We start from the raw sequence: 20,019 nt of genomic DNA, 5'->3' as shown, positions 1-20,019 counted from the left end.
TTGCACTGAAGAAGTATTAGCGAGTTCGTTTCACGGCACTCGTGCCCACGCGTGCCCACTCGCAGCGTGGAGCGGGTTCATTTCAGCCAGCACTCCACGAGTGGTTCCACTCTCCGAGTTCGCTTCATCGCTGACACCACTCGCGTGCATGCACTCGCTGCACCGAGAACATCGAGAGTGCGCCAAAATGCAATCCCGTCATGCCTCGCTCCGGCGAGGCTGGCGAGGAGCGGGAGCAGACGACGAAAGTTCGTCTGCTACGATGTGTCGCAGAACTGAAAGGAAAAAAAGTAGATTTTCTGATAGAAATTGCGTCCCGCGGGCAACGGAATAAAACGCGAGATTGAACTGTGAGCGTCTCCTATTTCATGAAGGAAGCAGTTGACAAACCGTGCTTTATTTGGAGGTTTTAAGTCGCTCTGTTGCCGCGAAAACGCTGAAATATACCAGTGTGTAAAGAAATGCTCAGAACAAACGCATCAGCGGCCCCCAAGATGTTTATCACCAACGTCTGCGGGTGAAAAATTGAACATGTTTGACAAAACTCTCCCAGCAGAACCCTTTTACTGCCCAATAAGCATCAGAGAAAGCTAAACATAGTGATTTTACCCGAGGCTTGGGCAACATCATCATGTTTAACATTTACTTACGTCAGCTAACTTGCCCCGTCATGTTTTGTTCGAGAAAGCTCTCGTTCTCGACGCCCTCTCCAAAACTAATATCTGATCCACCTGTAATAACGATCGAAATCGAAAGTCCCACGAAACTTTTTGCTGGATATTCCAGCAGACTAGTTTTAAGCCGCACCCTTTCAGTGGTCCACGCATAATGCCATGCTCAAACGGATCAAGCTTCTGCTCGGACAGCATCATCCGTTTTCTTCAGTGTAAACGGTTATGAGAATTGAAAGATCGCAACGAGCTGCTTTGTAGACAGCTGGTTGCGGAGATTTACGCCGTCTGTAACTATCTCTATGACAGCCGAGTTGCTTGAAGCCATCACAACTGTAAACTACAGGCTGCAGCGACAAACGTTTGTAGATAAACGTTGGTAGCGACTGTACTCTCGCATTCCCACCCAACACTCCGAACAGCAAGGCGCCAGTTTCGGTTTGAGGTTGGTATTCTTTCTACAACATAGATGGCGGCAGCATCAGTCTTCCGCACTTGGTGCATTTGGCGCATTCGTTTGAGTCCAGTTCTCCGTGCAACAGTCTGCGAGTGCAATGCATTCTGGGAGAAAACTCGAACGGTGCCAGTGCGTGTGAAACGAACTCGCTATAAAATACCGCTACCAGACGGATCGTCTGCTAACATGAGGGAATAATAATGAGTTTGTTTGCTACTAGGCATCATTCTCTTACAGAAACAGAACGACGAACAGACTGGCAAGTCATCTGCGAACAGAGCCAAAAAGGGACAATCGTCTGCTACGAATTGTGTGCCGCGCAGAGTGAGATCAGAAACCAACTGAAATATGGAACATCGGCTATTTTACGGATGCAATTGTTGTCCTGTGCTTCGTTTGGCTATGTTCATTTGTTTTCTGGCCGTGTGTAACTTGACACCCACTGGTGCTAAAACAAGAGCTTGGGACAAGCACCCACCTTACCACGATATCAATCTCACTATCCGAAAGAAGGTGACAGGTTCTCACCAAAAAATTGCCTTGTCGACAGCGAAAAGATTTCTCTTTGGTCAAGAGCGCCCGTCTGTGACACCGTGTCCAATCACAGTGCGGACCTAGTGAGATCTTGATCGCAATCTCAACGAGGACCAAAATCGGGCCGCAAGAACATTTTATACTTTCTGTTTTGGCGCTAGTTTTCTGTGTCTGTGAAAGTGCCTATATGTTTGCAAGTATAAATAGATTTAAAAGAGAAAGATGAAGCTAATTTTTTAAATTATTTATTGTAGGCTGGAATTAGGAGAAGTATTCTTGGAAATTTGGTTCTGTCATGTTTCACTTCTGTGACAGTCATGCAAATATGTATGCATGCTCTACTTTCAGTTCCGAAAGGACTAAAAGCGACAGACAAAGATCGAGCTAATGAAGGTAATGCCGGAAGGAGTGGCATCCATCATCAGCCTTGCCTCCAGGAAGATTTTGAGATGCAACAAGGAGCTGCCGGAGCGCATCACCGTGATCTCAGTGGAAGGTGCCAACTGCAGTCTCATGAAGCCTAAGCTTCGAGTACTGGATTTTATTACTGAGTGCCTTCTCCATTTACAAGAAGGCCCCAACATTTTCTAAGAACTCCAGTGGGGTTTGGTTGTTGCATCTTTATACTCGCAGCTCATTCACTTTGCCAGTTTCGTTTTTCTCGCCTGGCTCAGCTGGCAGTGAGTCTGAAAGTGAGTCTGAAACTGCACCAATGTTTTCGGTCAGACTGTCCATTATTATGTATTGTTCTTCCCTGCTATTGTGATGTGTCTGCACTGTAGTCATGACAGGCGCTTGAATGGTGGCTCCTACTTTCTACACGGGTCCTAGGAAACATTTTGTAAGTGATGAGGTGCCCACAATCATGGGCGTCAGCAAAGTGGCGGAAAAGGGGGGGGGAGGATTATTCTGGGGGGTGTAGCTTTCAAACCCATAACTTTGAAAGAAAACGAGGTTTGCCCCCCTCCCTCTCCTTTTCCTGCAAAACGTACGGCAGATGCCCATGCCCGCAATCTCGGCCAACGGTTCTGGAATTAAGGTCTGTGGAACCACTCCGTAAAGGCATTTTAGGAGTCCGCAAAACTCTGCCGGCAATAATTTTTTTTTTAAATATGATTTCTGGCATTGAGTTGAGCCCAGTCCGGCCATGGCACATTCACAGCTCCGGGAGAAAAAAGAATCTACAGAAGAATACATCTTTTCACTCTTCCCCCTTTTTTATTCTTGGTAAACACGTTTGCAGTCTACCCCCCCCCTTCCCTTTTTTTACACTGCCTGGCGTCTCCCATCACTTCCGCCAGTCCAAATAGGGTTTGCTTGCCACGATTGGCGGTTTCCTTCTTTTCTCTATAGCATCCTTTCTGCTAAAGTGGATAGACTGTAGACGGAGCTTCTTCCCCTCACCCTACCGTCTTAACCTGCAACATACTATACTCTCCGGAACAAGATAATAAATAGCCTTGTATGTTTTCTGCCACCACAAATGCTGTGCAGAGAGTAGCTTACCATATTTTTGGCAGAGGATTTTGCTGCCACCACACGCCACGCTATGAAGTCGAGTGCCACGGTGTGTGGATGCCACATGTTGCATAAAGCAGGGCACTTTCAAGCTGCGTGGATGCAATGACGGCAGAAAAAACACCAGCAGAGCGGACAATACAGAGCATGTTATTAACAGCACTGGTTAATTCCCAATAAATCACAATCTGAATCATTACTGTAAAACCATTTATTTTTGCAAATCGGTCACAGAGGACATAATCGCGGCCACTAAATTTTGCGAATTCCAGACGCCTGCATTGAAACTCTTAAATAGACCATAAAAGCAATTTCGAAATTTTATTTGACTTCTGAAATGGGCGTCGGGCTCATCTCAGACACTCTTGACCAAGTTCCAGCCCGAACAGAAGTTTTTGTGCCGCACCAATCAATTAAACGGTTGTGGTAATATTTGCGCGTAGACGATGCCTGAGACCCCCCCCCCCTTTCCTCCCCAAGACGACGGCAGAAAGGTGAACTAAAGTGTGCCGACAAAGCGTGACGACAACGGGCTCCTCGTCAGGTGATTGCTTCAAGCGGTTGAAACGAATGATGCGCTCTTGGTTTAGAATTCGGTAGTGAGATGTCATACAAAAAAAGTAATTTGAATGTTTGATAATTTTTAAAGTTGTAGTTCGGAAATAATAGGTTTCATAGCGTGTATATGAATAGGTTCCATAGCATGTGCGGCGTGTAGGATGACAAGGAAGAAGACTTGTGGAAATAAATGACAGCTGTATGCTGTGCTGATTTTGAGACGGTGGTGTGTATGTTCCTGTCTGTTTCCTTGTCTCAAGGAAACAAACATTTGACAGCAATTTTTGAGCCCCGCTAGTGCACACCTTTCTGATCCAAAACTGACTTCGAGACCCAGTAGGTTTCAAAGCCGGTTTCAAATAAGAAAACCAATGCCAAAGTCAACTTCGAAACCTGAGATGTTTTGAAGTGATTTTTGGCGTTAGTTCCCGAAAAGATACGTCATCGGTTTGGCGGCCGGGAGCTAAAAGCATTTCATGCTTAAAATCATTCTCACCAGTGCGGTCTTTATTATTCTCTGACTGAATCAATTCTGCTTTTATATGCAGGAGGGAACCATTTCGACGGCACCCTGCGTTGCCTTCTCGGGGTACGATGTGGAGGCAGCGGAGAGCATGAACATACACGTTGATACAGCTTGGCTTTTCGAAGGCTTTACTGTGGTCATGGCAGCCTACTGGCTTTTCGGCTTCGCCCATGGCCAGAAGACGTACAATACGAGCTGCCTTCTTGAGAGGCTTTGTCTTATTCTAATCTACTCACAGCTACGGCCAGTTGCAATCAAGGTGATTAATACAATCAAGAAAACACCTGTAGCCTGATTGCTGATCACATAGTGCGATCGCTAAAGTTTCTGAAACTCCTGCCAAGGATTGTTTCTATTTTCGAAATCACTAAAGGCTTTGTTTTGTTTTTCTTGAGATGGCAGCTGCAAGTTGTGTGGCTCAGATACCTAAGTATGCTTCAATTCATGACCAGCTTTATTTGTATATATTCATCACATTTCTCTAGTCCTCTGTGTTGTTTCCTAGTCATCAAACTATTAAGCACCTCCATGGAGTAGTTACATTTTGTTTTTACGTTTTTATCAAAACGGTTTGTGTCACCATGTCTGGAATTCAGCACCCTTACTACGAAATGTCAAATTAATCTTACGTTGAGATACTTTCTAAAGTTGGAGATGACCGGCATTAAATGTTGTGTTTCTTTATCACTCCTGTTCCTACTTTGTATATTACTTCAGTCAAAAGGCACCACCGAGCACAAGCTTTTCAGCCTGGATAAAGTGAGCGTGAGTGAGCACGTACTAAGCAGTACCGAAGGTAATGAGCGTGCACTGCTGCATTTTCAAAGTTTCAGAAATGCTCTTTTTTAGAAAAAAATAAAAGCCAGGCATTGTTGTGGTATATTCATAACATTGTGGCTTTCTTGAGAAATGCGGGCATTCTGAAGGTGTTGCCAAAGGCTTGCCAGGGTGACAGCGCGGTTGAATGCGACAAGTGCGGGCTAGTACACGCTCTATCGCAAGCTCTTGTTCTGCGAAAGCGCTTCGCAAAGTCGCTTTTGCATGCCTGTAGCCTTTGCTGCCCTGCAGTGGTAATGGTAGGCAACTTCGGCTGACACAAGAAATCATCCCATCACTGCCACACTCCGTTTCCCTTTAAAGGGCTGGTGAACCGAAATTCGGATTTCAGAAAACGATGCAGAAGCCGTAGACGGGACGCTACAATCCCTAAAACACTACTCGTAGTCACAAGGCGATATCTCGAATGGACGGCCGTATTTTTGGAGAAAGAGGTTCAGATTGAACGAGGCCGATGAGGCGCGTGACGTCGAGATATCTCGTTTCCTCCTCTCTCCGCTTCGCCCCCTCAAGGCGCCGAGGCGGAAAAGACGCGAGGTCGTTCCCTCTCCTTCTCGGAGAAACAAGACAAACAAATCTGTCAAATGCGCTTACTTTTTTTTTTTAAGAATAAGGTCATCCATTCGAAATATCGCTGTATGAGTGATGCTTTGGTGTTTGTAGCATCTTGTTATACGCTTTTGTCACCGTGTTTTATGGAATCCAGATTTCGGTTCAACATCCCTTTAAGTGCAAGTAAAACTGAAATGCCAAGAACGAGCACGTTGTCCTGAAAGACAGTTGCACTGCACAAGTGCCCATGCTTAGGAACATTCAAAGCATGGAGCTTGCTCTTAAAGCCTCTGCATCGGGCTTCCTGTTTCAGCTCGTGGTACCGAAGCAAGCTTTTGGGCAGACATTTTTTTATAAGCAGAAACTTCACCTGCACCGCAGTGCTCCGACCGGAAATCGGAGCACTTAGTTGCGATACTTTAGAGAAAAGAGAAGGGCATTGAGCAGTGCAAACTTCAATTATTGTCAGTTAAGAAGTATTCAGTTGCAGTAATTGTTTTGCTTTACATACAAAAAGGCTCTAGTATGCTTAAATGCTGGGCTAGCAACAAATTGCCACCAGGGTCCTTATGCTACACGACGGGACCAAGCGGAATCAAGGGACCGGGAGCCATCCAGCGACATGGATGCAGGGATGGGTTCAGCTTCCACGGGATTGGTGCCACCTGGATCTTGTCCCAAAGGGCCAGCAGCAGCTGGATAGCCTCGCATTGCGATGCGGGGATGGGGATGCCGAGCGAGCTCGGGGCATGCCGCCCACTCAGGGTGAGGGCCAGGTGCTCCCACTGCCTGGCTAGGTGCATGTGGATGAGTTCCTGTAAGGTGTTGTTTACATTTGGCCGCCGGAGCTTGGCGTTCGATGCGTACGGCGGCACCCCCAATGCCCTTGCCCTTACCTCTCGACAGCCGGGTTGAGGTTCGGATTTGCGCAGGCGATGTGGCTCACGACGAGTGCTTGAAGAACAAGAAGGCGTATGTCCGCCTTCTTGTTTTTCGGGAATTGGCTTGCCCGCGCGGACGAGCAACAGCTGAGACTTATCGGGGGCGCTCTGGAGGTTGCCGGCCTCGAGGTAGTTCTGCAAGGTCTCGATGACTTCTTCGAGGAAGTCTTGCCTCCCGCTGTCCGATCCCGACGTGGCCCAAATCGTCAGGTCGTCCACATAGAGTAGCATGGAGTGTATGCTTCATCCGGGGAATCCGTTCCAGTAGAAGAGGCGGCTTGTACATCGCCAGGTAACAAGGTGGGTAACAGGACCGAGCCTTGCCGGTTGCCCTTGCTCGGGATCGGGATGATGCTTGTGCGGGTGGACTCGACTCCGATGGTGGCCATCCAGTTGCTCAGGAAGTCCCGCACATAATCATACGTCCGGGGCCTGCACCCAGTCGAGGAAAAGTTCTCGAACACCAGCTTGTGACTGACGTTGTCAAAGGCGCCCTTTATATCCAGGGCCAGGACCGCCCGCGTTGTCGTACAGGAGATTCTGTCAAGGATATCTTCCTTGATCTGGAGCAGGACATCCTGCGTGGAGGTGCGACCAGAACCCGAAAATGGTGTTCAAGGTGGCATTGAGTTGAATACAGGATGGTCCCCTCAAATATCGCTGTAAACACCTCATCAGGGCATGGGCATTTAAAAAAGCTGAAATGGAGTGTCCAGGTCTGTGATGCTCGGCGGTCTCTCTATATACCTGATGACCTCTATTTCTTTTGGATCCTTTTCAAGGGAGTATATTTTCCACTGCGGGGCACTTTTCTTGTTTCTGGCACTTACTACTGCAAGAACTGTTTCACGCTCACTTTCTTCTTTGCTTTCACAGAACTCATTTGTTGTTTATGTGGAAGGGAATTGGCCGGAATCCACTCTTCGTTCCTACGTAAATGTGCTAATGTCCAATACCTGCCGTAAAAAAGCGTACTTAAGATTCCAAAAATGACTAACTGCGTGTAAAGATATGATGGCAGCATTTCTTTTTATTTTTTTATTTCCAATGAGCAACAATATATTATGCCAAAACTCTCCCTAAGTGCACACTGCATTTCACAGCGCGCTAAACTCTGCCGGGAAAATCGGCGCCTGCACGCTAATTGGCGTCGTTTCCTCAACAGTGTATTTTACCTTGTGAAATTTTAAGGCGCTACTTTCTTTTGCAGCTAGAACAGCCTTAAAAATACTAAAAATGCGTTCGCCACGGACGACGGAGTCTTCCGCCGGCATACGCTGTCGTTTGCATACGATACGCCTTGAAATTTTCCCCCCTGGTCGATCAGGCGCCGGTTTTTCCGGTTGGTTTCTCATGCCTTGAGCCACCCAGAAACACCGCGCGCCCCTATAAATTAAAACAAAAAAAGAATGGAACGTCATTGAGTGTTTTGTTGACTTTCGGACTTTGTGCTTGGACCGCGCCACGTTGCGCTGCCTGACGCACGCGCGTTTTGGAACTAATTCAGTTGACAGTTCCCTCCGAAGAAGAAGCCACTGAAGCCAGGGCGGTAACTGGACTGGTAGGCTGTTCCCTTTCGAAAGGGCGGAAGAAGACTATGTAGAATTCGGCAGCGAACGGGCGGAAACTCGATTACGTACAGCTTCAGCAGTCGACGCTTTGTTTTCTCGATTGCGTTCGCGGCGTTCACCGTGGATTCGCGCACTCGGCTGCAGCCGAGAGGCCGAACCAGCTGGACGGCTGCCGGCGCGCGTACCGACAGCGTCGCCATAGCAACCACGCCGCGAGTGTTTTTGCCAGACAGAATTCACACAATTTTTTTTTTCTCGTCACTCACGTTGAGTTACTAGAATGTAGGCGCGTATCATTATAGTACATTCCCTACTGAAAAAAACTATATGAACCCATACGGCAAACCATATGGAATAGTATGGATCTATATGGTTCCATATGGCCAACCGTATGGCATGGTATGGATTCATACGGTTCCATATGGCTGAACCATACCGAGCCATACCATACACATATGGTTCCGTATAGTTGGATATGGCTGAACCATACGAAGCCATACCATACACATATGGTTCCTTATAGTTGGATATGGCTGAACTATACGGAGCCATACCATACACATATGGTTCCGTATAGTTGGATATGACTGAACCATACGGAGCCATACCATACACATGTGGTTCCGTATGGTTGTATAGTCTAGCCCATACAAAACTATATTCATTCATATGGTCGCACCAGTACCATATACTCAACCGTTTACGTTCATATGACTGCAAGCAATTCCACCTTATTGTCACGCGCGTCGCCGACCAAGCGCTCGTGGCCGAATGTTTATCATCTTTAAATCCTACGCAAGGGGCTCGAGGTTTGATGCCTGGGAGCGGGCGCGCCTTCTTGTTATTTCTGTAAATTTTGAGTTCAGGTAAATTCGAGAACCCTGTTGCTTATTTGTTGTTTGAATGTTCTATGGGCCGAACCTCCTACGCTTATTTTTTCAGGAGCCCACTTGTGTACATAAGGAGCTCCGTGTTGCGAGCCGGGGTTTGTCTCGCCCCAGCATTTGATTGGAAGTGGATATTCTGCTGGTAGCTGGCACACCAGGGAAAAGAAATGCCGGCCGTTGTGCCATATCGGTCTCGTATAAAACAAATTGTGAAAACAGCAATTCGAAGTTGTAAAGTGGCGCAGTGGTAAGATGTCTGTTTCATAATCAGTAGAACACTGGCGACACTGGTTCAATCCTGTTACAGGTTCGGTGAAAAAAAAAGGATATCCTATGCAAACAAATTTATAATTTTGATAGGACCACTAACCGGACGATAGGTCTACGCCCTGGTGACGGACTCACAGTGAGGTAAGAAGGAACAACACAGACTCCTTTCTTTCCAACCACAGGATGGTTTACTGAAAGTCCGATAGACATAAAACAAAACAAACAAAACTCCCTACAGCGAGGCACAGCGGACCGCCCCACAGAGAAAGCGCTCAGGCGCGACTTATCATGGAAACACGGCGCTCGTTCAAAGAACATTTTCTGCAAACTCAAAGGAAGAAAAAAAAACAATTAAAAGGGGGATAAACTATACAAAGTAATATGGGGGTGAGTGGCGCGAACCTGAGTCCGGTGAGTGATATGGGGGTGACGCGGCCTCTTGCGATGTCGACCGAACTCGGGAGGTCGATGTGCGCTTGGGCGCAGGCACTCACCTACGAACGCACACACACTTGGGCGCCCAAAGCAGCGCTTGGACCAGGGAGCCCAAACACCTCCCGCGCTCAGCCTTCCGTCGCTACCGCAGTCCCGCCCAAACTTCGCGTTGCGTTCACAACCCGGCCAAGTCTTCGCGCACACTCCCTTGACTCGGCTCGGAATCAAGCCGAGGTCCTCACTTTCCCAAATTCTAGCTACAGACCCCACTTTCCCTCCCCCCCAAAAAAAAAAATGTTTTTCTGCAGTTGTAACAACAAAATACATTAAAAAAAACACGTCACACTGGCAAGCCCCGCAGTGAGCCTACCCCAGCTAACCATAAAGAGCACCCCCACTCCGACATCTGGAAGCTATTCCCAACATTCCGGGAAGCGAGTCGCCCATCGCTACCAACTACCTCGCGAGAAATGTCTTCGGGACGAGGGAGGGGCCAGGGGGCCATAAAACAGAAAGCGGGCGAGGCGAACGAGGCCCGAACCACCCTGCCGCTCAACGCGCGGGGCAAAGGAGCGTCCGGCGATCGGATGCGCTTCCTCGCGAGAACTCCAAAAAATAAATAAATAATAATAATAATAATAATAATAATAATAATAGTCGAATTCTGTGACAAATCCCTATAACGCAGGGGTCTCCAAACTTTTTGGCCAAGGGGCCGGATTGGGGACCTCTCGCAGTCTCGAGGGCCGGAAAACAAATACATGTTATAAATCATTAAAAACAATATTTGTAAGCCCTGATGAGCATTTAAATAGAGGAACTCAAGTTAGAGTAAAAACGAGAAGCAATCAAGGGTGGATTAATACATATATTTTATTTCGAAATTCAGCATATAGGTAATTGTGACATACGATAAGTGTGACCCAGATAACCCACCAGGCACAAATCAAAGCGCATATGAACTCTGGAATATTCGCACAGATAAAAAAACTAACGAGAACGGTAAAACATGATGGCAATATGCAATAGCTATCACACATGACTCATATCACAATATACACGAGAACGCAAGGGAATTTTAACGTAGTTACAGATATGAAACAGGAGACTAAGCACGGTGAACCTGATGATGACAACATACGACTATATGCCACAAAACACTAAGCAGTATTTGAGCCGGAATGCATCAGAATTTCGACATATTTACTCGGACATGAGGTGCAGGACTAATGTGAGCGGTGTAGCTGCTCCTTCGGCTTTATTATTTCGCTGAACTGCGGCTTCAAGCTTGATGAGCCAATAATTAGGAGGGACTTCAAGTGTTCAACAGACACGTTAGCTCTGTATTTGGATTTTACGTACTTCATCCTTGAAAATGTCTGCTCACAAAGGTATGTAGCGCAAAAAAGCAGTTTATTTCAGGTTTGGAAATTGCTCAGAGCCCAAGGATTTGTAAAACTGTATAAAATTTCCTACCTTGTAGTTTTCCTTCAGAATTTAGTTTGACTGTAAGTCAAACTACCATTCCGAATAAACTACAAACAGTAAGTCAAACTACAAACTAACTCTCCTATCGAAGTCAGAAAACCGTTCGAAAAATTGCCTCTGAAGGTATCTGAGGATTTCCATTGCGAAGAATGAGGGGAATTCCACATCAGTCTCTGTACGGAGGTATGCTCAATAGGGGAAGTGATCCCAGGTCTGGTTTCACACTTGCCTTTCGAAGAGCTGTAATTTCACCCTGAATCCTTTAATATCCATGGATACGTCATGAATAAGACGTGTCTCGCCTTGCAATCTCACATTCAGCTTATTCACGTGCTCCGTCAGGTCTACACAGAACGACAATTTCCAAATTAAGCCACTTACTGTTCGAAAGCAGCGGTTTGGGCCGCTTCTTGTCTGCGAAAAATTTCCTTATTTCTTCTCTAAGGTTGAAAAAACGCGAAAGCAGTTTACCGCAACTCAGCCGTCGCACGCCAAACGTCTACAAACTCCGATTCACCATCTTTTAGGAATTCACGAAACTGGCTATGATTAAGCCCATGCGACCTTATGTAATTCACGGCTGAAACCACAGCTTTTAAAACACACGGCATGTCCACATATCTCCCATAGAGTGCCTGCTGAAGAATCGTACAGCCCCCCCCCCCCCCCCCCAACGCACCGCTTGCGCGGCTGGAGCCGCGTTCGAGATTCTTCTATCCTCCGTCCTCCCCTAAGCTGACAGTGCACTGAAAGCTGCATACCCGCTAAACCAGTCAACTCCTGGTCTTTTGCCACGTGATCACACCCTCTCTGCATATTATTCACGAGTGGAGAGCGAGATCTGGCGATAAGAGACATGCAGTTGATTGGTCCGGCGAACACGCAGCTTCCACCGCACTGTCGGTTTTCGTGTGAACCGAGCATTCAAAATGCCTTTTTCGCTTCGGCGTCGAGCGAGAAATACGATGAGGTGTTCTCTCTTTCCGGTGTGTTAGGTGCTCGTCGCGCCGTCGCGTCTTTACGCGCGCTTCTGCCCGCACTGGTAGCAGCGGGCCTACTGGTAGCGGGCCGTGGGCCGGAGCTCAATATGAGCACCATGGCCAGCCGCGGGCCGGTCAGAAAGCCTCCGCGGGCCGGATTTGGCCAGCAGGCCAGGGTTTGGAGTCCCCTGCAACGCTTAATTTTCTTTCTTTCTTTTTTTTTTTTTTGCTGAGGCATTTGGCGATATTTACAACATTTGTTTTCTACAATTAACAATGAAAAAAAAAAACAAAAAAAAACGAATATTGTCTACGAAACTTTGCTGAACCAAACGGTAAGTGGAGGACAGTGGGGTAAGTGGAGGACGGGAGGCAGTCACTTGATCGAATGACGTTTTAGCGAACGCCCACTAATGAGCAGCCGCAGACTGTCGCTGCGAAACGGCGCGAACGCAGGCGGGGGGTTAACACGATCTCCAGTGATACACGCGCCGTCCGAAATTGCTGGCATTTTTTCCCCGGGCTGTTGTGCCAGCTGCCGCAAAATAGCCCCACCCGCGTTTAATCCTGCGGTTCTTCCGTCATCGCCGCAAGCGACGCTACTCTTTTTCTATTTTGTTTTGGGCACAAGTTTGCCCCATTAATCGTTTAGTTTGCTTCAATTTTCATCGCCTCATCAATCGTGATTCGTGAAATTCTGGTGGAGGTGCGGGCTAACGCAGCCCATGAAGCGTACCCCTCCGAGGCTTCACAGCCAAAGCCCAGTCCCCCACTCAAGAGTAACATCCGCACAAACTACCAAGACCCAAGGAAGCCGCTGCACCCAAGGCCTAACCCCGGAATTCTGACTTTTGCCACTCAAGAACACGCAACCAATGAGGCCGACGATGGACAACAAACCCCGGTTGCCCCGCCGTCGTATACGTGCCTATCGCACCCCGGACTCCAACGCCTTTCTTCGGTGAGGTCCAAGAGGACATCAATGAGTGGCTGCAACACTATGAAAGCACAGCCCGCCACAACGAATGGACGACTGAGCAGTGCCTCCACAACCTCTACATCTTGCTTGAAGGCACTGCGAGGCACTGGTTTGATAACCACGAAGCCTCTTTCACTACATGGAAGTCCTGCCCACCGAATTGAAGCAAACGTTCATCAACCACCACCATCGACAGTGAACGGAGGACTTTCTCCAAATAGAAGGGTGCAGGGCCTCAACGATACCATGACCAGCTTTCTTGAAGATGTCATGGGCCTCAGTACCCGAGCCGATCCAGAGGCAGCTGAAGGAAAGAAACTTTGCATCCTTAAGGATGGCGTGAAGGGTGAAATTTTCAAAGTCCTCGTTCGCAATCCCGACAGCCGTCGACGGTCTTGTGACTGCAGCCAGCAACATCGAGCGCGCGCTGTCGTCTTGTGCGAGCCATTACCATCGACTTGCTGGCGTGACTGCTCCTCCAATCGTAACATTTTTCCGACTGGACCTAACCAGTGCCGGTGCCGACAGACTTCGGGAAATTGTCTGCGACATCGTCCGGGAAGACCGCTGCTGATCGCCCGTCCTCTCTCTCACTCACCGAAGTCGTGCGAAAGGAGGTTCACCAAGCCTTCGAGCCTTAGGCTCCTGTCACCGTATCAGCACCGGAGGAGATCACTGATCAATTAGTTACGCCGCAGTGGTCCGCCGAACACCACCACCTCCGCGTCCGTACAAGGCAGCCCCCCGACATGAAGCTCCCTCGCCACGCAGTATCCCCGACACCAGGAAGATTGGGCGCACGTCCGCCGAGAACAAGCTTTGTCAAGAAAGACTGACCTGTGGCGAACAGCCGACCGACGCCCGCTCTGCTACATCTGCAAGGAAGCCAACCACATCTATCGTGGATGCTCCTACTGCCGACTTGGGCTGCGTGGGTTTGACCTGGACGACCACGCCCGAGGTACGGCGAACACCCTCACAACATCGAAGAGTACCTCCGATGTTAGCCATCCTCACCTCTCTCTGTTGTGAATCCACCGCCTCTCTGTTATGAATCCCGCTCACCATCACCAAGACGTTCAGCGTGTCCAGTGCCACGACCCCGACGACAGAGCCTGTATCCGAGGGACTCCAGAACGGGGGGGGGGGGGGGGGCAGGGGGGGTCCAGATTCCCCCCAAGATTTCTCAGGACGGGGATGAGGCCCCCCCTCCGACTTCGAAGAAACGCAAAGCTGTTTATTCATCTGTTGTAATTACTCCAGTCAGCGAGGCGGCAGAAGAGGCCGGATCAACGCCAAATAACCTTCTTCCGCTTTGCCCAACAAGGTGGACTGTCGGAATGAAGTCAATGAAAAGGTTCGCTGAAAACCTAGTTCAGGAGACACGGAACGAGTTGCTACAAACAGAATATTCGATTGCAGACAACAGCAGGGCCATTTTGAACGGTTATGGGAGGCTTCTGAAAATGTTTGAAACACTGCTAGGAATAAACATTTCTATAGCTATGTTCGGTCCATGCGAAGAGCCTGCGAGGGTACTGCAACGTTCAACGTTTTGCGCCGGAGGTATCAGAGGCAATGTCCCATCTGCGGTCTGATGTCGCGTTTGAAGAGTTGTGGGACTGCGCGAGCTCAACTGCAATGCGGCTAGTTTGAAGGACCTGCGCAGCGCAAAGCCAACAAAACCGCCAAAAAGGCTCAAAATGAGCAACAAACCTTCTTTACCAGTTGTACTCGATTGCAAGGCAGCGTTACGGAAGGAGTACTTGGAGGCTATAGACTGCATTCCGAGTGAAACTCAACGGCGGTTTGAATAGCCTGGTATGAAGCAGGCTAGTAAAACTAGAGAGCATTTTAACGCTGATGGGGGAAGACAGTTCACTACAGATGACCTGAAAAAGGCCCTAGGAGCTGCATGCATGTGATTTTGACCTGGCCCGACTCTGCACAGTTTTTACTTTTGCCGACTCTTTTAAGCAACCTTGATTCCCTCACAATTGACTTCATATTGAGGACACTACAGGAAAAATCCGACGAAATTCGTGACCTCCTGGACCAAGTCGTAAAATATATGAAACTTCTTCATTCTGAGCCTGCATCTGTCGCTTCGGGGGAGCGCTCGTTTAGTGCCTTATGCCGCATTAAAATGCTTCTATGCAGCCGCATGATTCAGGGGAGGCTAACATGCCTCCTCATTTTGCGCATTCAAAAAGGAAGAGTGTCGAGCTCAACCTGGACGACATCATCAAAAAATTTGTCTCCAGGACCGCCGAGCGATTGGCGACCTTTAGTCTACTTCGAGACGATCAACGCACGTGGCTTTGGGGCCTACATGTGGATCTGTTTCCTTCAGCACGCTTTTGTGCACATTTTCAAAATATGCATTAAGATGTCATTGTATATATGTAATTATCTTGGTTTACATGTTCATTTCATAGTGTGGATGTCTTTTTGAATGAGCATTTCAAGAATAATAAACGTGATTCTCTGCAAACTCAGTTTTGCAATGCTGTGTATCCCCGTAGGAATTTTAAAATTGTCTGAAGCACTGTGCGTAAGTGTTATTGCCATATTAGTGAGTTTTGGTGGATCGTACGTAAAAGTTTTGAGGGTCAGAATGTGCATGCGCAAAAAAGCAGTACAGTTGAACCTCAATTTAATGAAACTCGATTTAACGAGCAAATTCGGATTCCCCGCGCAGCCTATCCCGAAGAATGCCTTTCTCGACTTTACGAAGTTCCCGATTTAACGAAATAATTAGGGGGTCCCGGCGACTTCGCTAAATCGAGGTTCAACTGTATTGCATTCTACGCGTGTGCATTTCTGACCTACAACTGTGTTGCGTATGAGCCATTAAAACTCCCTATTGTTCTTGTAAAGCAGGAAGGAAAAGTGATTGCACATGCTAAGTAAATAACTTCATGCAAATAATATTTGATATTTTAATGAACAGTAAGTAAAAATAAAATTACAGAAATTCGGCTGCAGCCCTTGTCTCCTATAATAAAATATGCAAAAACAAAATGCTTGACTTCAGCCGCCCCACTCAAAATCTACTTCCGGAGCCAGGAAAACTAGCTGCGGCAACGCCTGGAGGTGGTGTTGCCGAAGACGATTGAAGTCAAGAGGCTCCAAGAACGCAGGAGGACATCCACTCTTCCGAAGCCACGTATCGCAATGACGCTCCTGCAACAGTGCGCAACAACCTAAACGTTACTGAGGGCCACGACGCATCAGCACTTGTGGACACCGGAGCAGACTACACAGTTTTGAGTGGGAGACTCTCTCACCGCCTTCAAAAAGTGACGATGCTGTGGGATGGGTCACAGATACGAACCACTCGAGGACACATCACGCCTGTCAAAAGATGCACTGCTTGCGTCAAAATTCACGGCGAGACGTGTCTTGTAAAATTCGTCGTTCTACAAGACTGTGCCAGAGACGTCATTCTCGGCATGGACTTTGTGTGAATACGGCGCCGTCATCGACCTTGGAGAGAACAGATTGACGTAGCAGACACCTGTTCCGCCTTCAGAAAAACCCCAAACAGCGTCAGCCACCGTCCGAGTATCTGCGGACCACGTGAACCTGCCGCCACAATCATGTTGTTGTACCCGTCGTAGCAGATTCAGCTACCTGCGGAGAAGTTGTTCTGGAAGGCAACATTCTATTGCTCCTGGGAAAACGAATAGGCATCACAGGAGAAATAACTGAACTTCAGGATGGGCGCACTGCGGTCCTCATGACGAACTTCCGACAAGAAACGCAACACCCCTCGAAAGATATCACTGTGGGCCATGTCGAGGAACTCCGGAACTAAGTCGAAATCACCGCAAGAACTGAAGAGTCCTCGTCACCTCAGCAAGACAATATGTCTCCCGCACAGCTCGACATTGACCCGAGCTTCCGGACCCGAAACGACGGCGGTTGATTAACCTCCTCGCCGAATACCGGGATTGCTTTGCGACGTCGTCGAAGGTGAGCAAAACCACCACCGTTGAGAAGCATTGCATCATTACCGAGGATGACGTGCTCCCTGTGCATCGGTCACAATACCAAGTCTCCATAAAAGAAAAGGGGGTCATTCAGGAGCAAGTACATGAAAATGCGGAACAACGATATAATCCAGCCTTCAAGCAATCCGTGGGCCTCATCAGTAGTACTGGTTAAGACGGAACGCTTTGGTTTTGCGGGGACTATCGACAGCTGAACACAGTGACGAAGACATGTCTATCTACTTCCTTGCATCGACCAAATGCTAGACCGGCTGTGTCACTCTCGGTATTTTTCATCGATAGACTTGAAGAGCAGCTACTAGCAGATCGAAGTTGACAAACAGGACCGAGAGAAGACAGCCTTCGTCACGCCGGATGAACTGTAGGAGTTCAAGGTAATGCCCTTCGAACTATGCACGGCGCCAGCAACTTTCCAGCGTGTCATGGACACCGTACTGGCGAGACTGAAGTGGCAGACCTGTCTTGTCGACCTCGACGACGTCATAGCGTTTTCAAGTTACTTCAACGTGCACTTGCGACGACTCCGAGCTGTTCTCCAAGCCATGCAGTCCGCCGGACTCGCAGTCAAGCCGTCAGACTGTTCTTTCGCCTCTGACGAGTTGATGTTCATAGGCCACATGGTTAGTAACATTGGCGTCTGCCCAGGCACCAAGAAAACTCGTGCAGCCGCGGGATTTCCAGCGCAGACAGACAAAAAGGCCATGCAAAGATTCTTTGGACTTTGTGCCTACTTTCGACGTTTGTTTGGGATTTCGCAAGGATTTCTACACCGCTCACAAACCTTACGAAAGATGCCGAGATGTTTGAATGGGCCGAGGAGCAACAGCAGGCATTCGCAGGCTGAAGCGAATACTCTAGACTTCTCCTGTTCTTAGACCCTTTGAATAGGACGCAGAAACCAAGATTCACACAGAAGCTAGTAGTGCAGGACTCGGGGCGGTACTGGGTTAAGTGCAAGGAGGCACTGAGCGAGTCATCGCCTATGCAAGTCGGACAGTGTCCAAGGCGGAGAGAAATTACTCAATTGAAGAAGAATGTCTTGCGGTCTGGGAAAATTGGCATAGAAAGTTCGGTGCGTAGAACATTCTAACCTCGAATAAGCAACAGGGTTCTCGAATTTACCAGAACTCAACATTTACAGATATAACGAAAAGGCGCGTCCACTTCCAGGCATTGAACCTTGAGCCCTTTGCATAGGAGCCAAAGACGATAACCATTCGGCCATGAGCGCGTTTGGTCGGTGACACTCGTGGCATTATAACCGGTATGAACTCTATCTACCCATAGGACTCTATATATTAAAACCATAGAGAACCATAAGACCCATATAGTACATTGGCTACAGTAGCAGCATCTTGGTAGTTTACTGGGGGCACGTTTTTCATTCATCTAAAACATCAATATCACACCAATATGCCATGTCGTGGGCAAGGTTTAGACTGGGGAACCAGCAGAACATTTTTAACAAAAGCAGTCAGTTACGAATTAGAGAAATTGCAGCAATGTCGCCGCTTAAATCACTTTTACCGGCGAATCTCCCTGTACTTTTAGGTTTAAAAATATGTTTGAATATTGTCACATTAGGGATGGAGGATACATAAGGAACCGAGCAGACATAATATGTACAAGCCCCCACCACGGAGGGAACTCTAGCGGCAAACAGGTCGGTTTAATCGGGAAGCTTCTGCAGTCGCTGTGTTGGTTGTACACTGCAGCGGCAGCTGTAGTAGTGGGTTAGCGGTGTAGTTTCTGAGATGGCTATTCCGCACTAAAAAAGCCAGAACAGTCGCTGCGTGGTTAGATGAAACACTAGATACAAAAATTAGCACGGCACAAAGTTTTATGGATTTCCCAGCTTCTCTTCGAAGCTGTACGCGGCAGAGCGCCGCGCGACCTGGGGCTGGGTGCGATTTGAGCATAAATGCAACGATTCTCGAAAATGTATTTTGAAAGAAACCTATAATAAACTATTCTATTCTATTCTATTCTAAGAAGCGTTTCTCACCTTGCAGTTCACGTTTTGCTATAAGCTGCTGACGAATAATACAATAAAATTTTTCTAGCGACAATGGAACAAGGACACCTACAGCAAACCAAAATATGCAGCAAGCACTTCACCAGGAAGGAGAAGCAGAACAAGGTCACCCACCCAAGCTACGACCCATCGATATTTTCATCGGCCTACAACCAAACGTTTTGGCTAAGGATTGGGAATCTGTTGCTGTCTGGAGGGCCGGAAAATATATATGTAAATATAAATGAGAAATAAGCTTAATCAAAAATCCTATATCAGCGCCTATATACAAAATTGAGTTAGTAAAAAAAGAAGTAGTCTAAGGTGGATGAAAATATGCACTTTATTTGAAATTCAATATTTAGTTAATTATTATATTACACAATTACTGGAAGCCAGAACACCTACAATGCATAAATCAATGTGCATAGGAACTTCGGCATGTTCACGGACGGCACGAGGCTAATAAGAATGACAGAAGGGATGCTGATATATGCAATATGTGTTATTCACTAGCGGTCATTGCTGAGCTCGCTAATGCTGAGCATTCACTATTGGCAAGCTTCCAACATGCCTACAGGCCTTGCACTGACGTCGCATCATCCATTTCGCACCACCACGGAAGACTGAGAGCGGAAAGCTGCTCTTGTACGAATTTTTAGTGACAGGTTAGTCTTCAAAAAGAGAATAGGACCGTCTGGGCGAGTCTGGAACACAAAAAGAAAAGCCCTGTTGAGAAGATAATTTCTCCCTCCCCTGCCGTGCATGCATTACGAGCAGTCACC

This window comes from Ixodes scapularis, unplaced genomic scaffold (genome assembly GCF_016920785.2).
Source record: "Ixodes scapularis isolate PalLabHiFi unplaced genomic scaffold, ASM1692078v2 PGA_scaffold6__148_contigs__length_123643588, whole genome shotgun sequence".
Taxonomy (NCBI): domain Eukaryota; kingdom Metazoa; phylum Arthropoda; class Arachnida; order Ixodida; family Ixodidae; genus Ixodes; species Ixodes scapularis.
The sequence above is the reverse complement of the archived record's forward strand: the minus strand, read 5'-3'. Positions refer to the sequence as shown.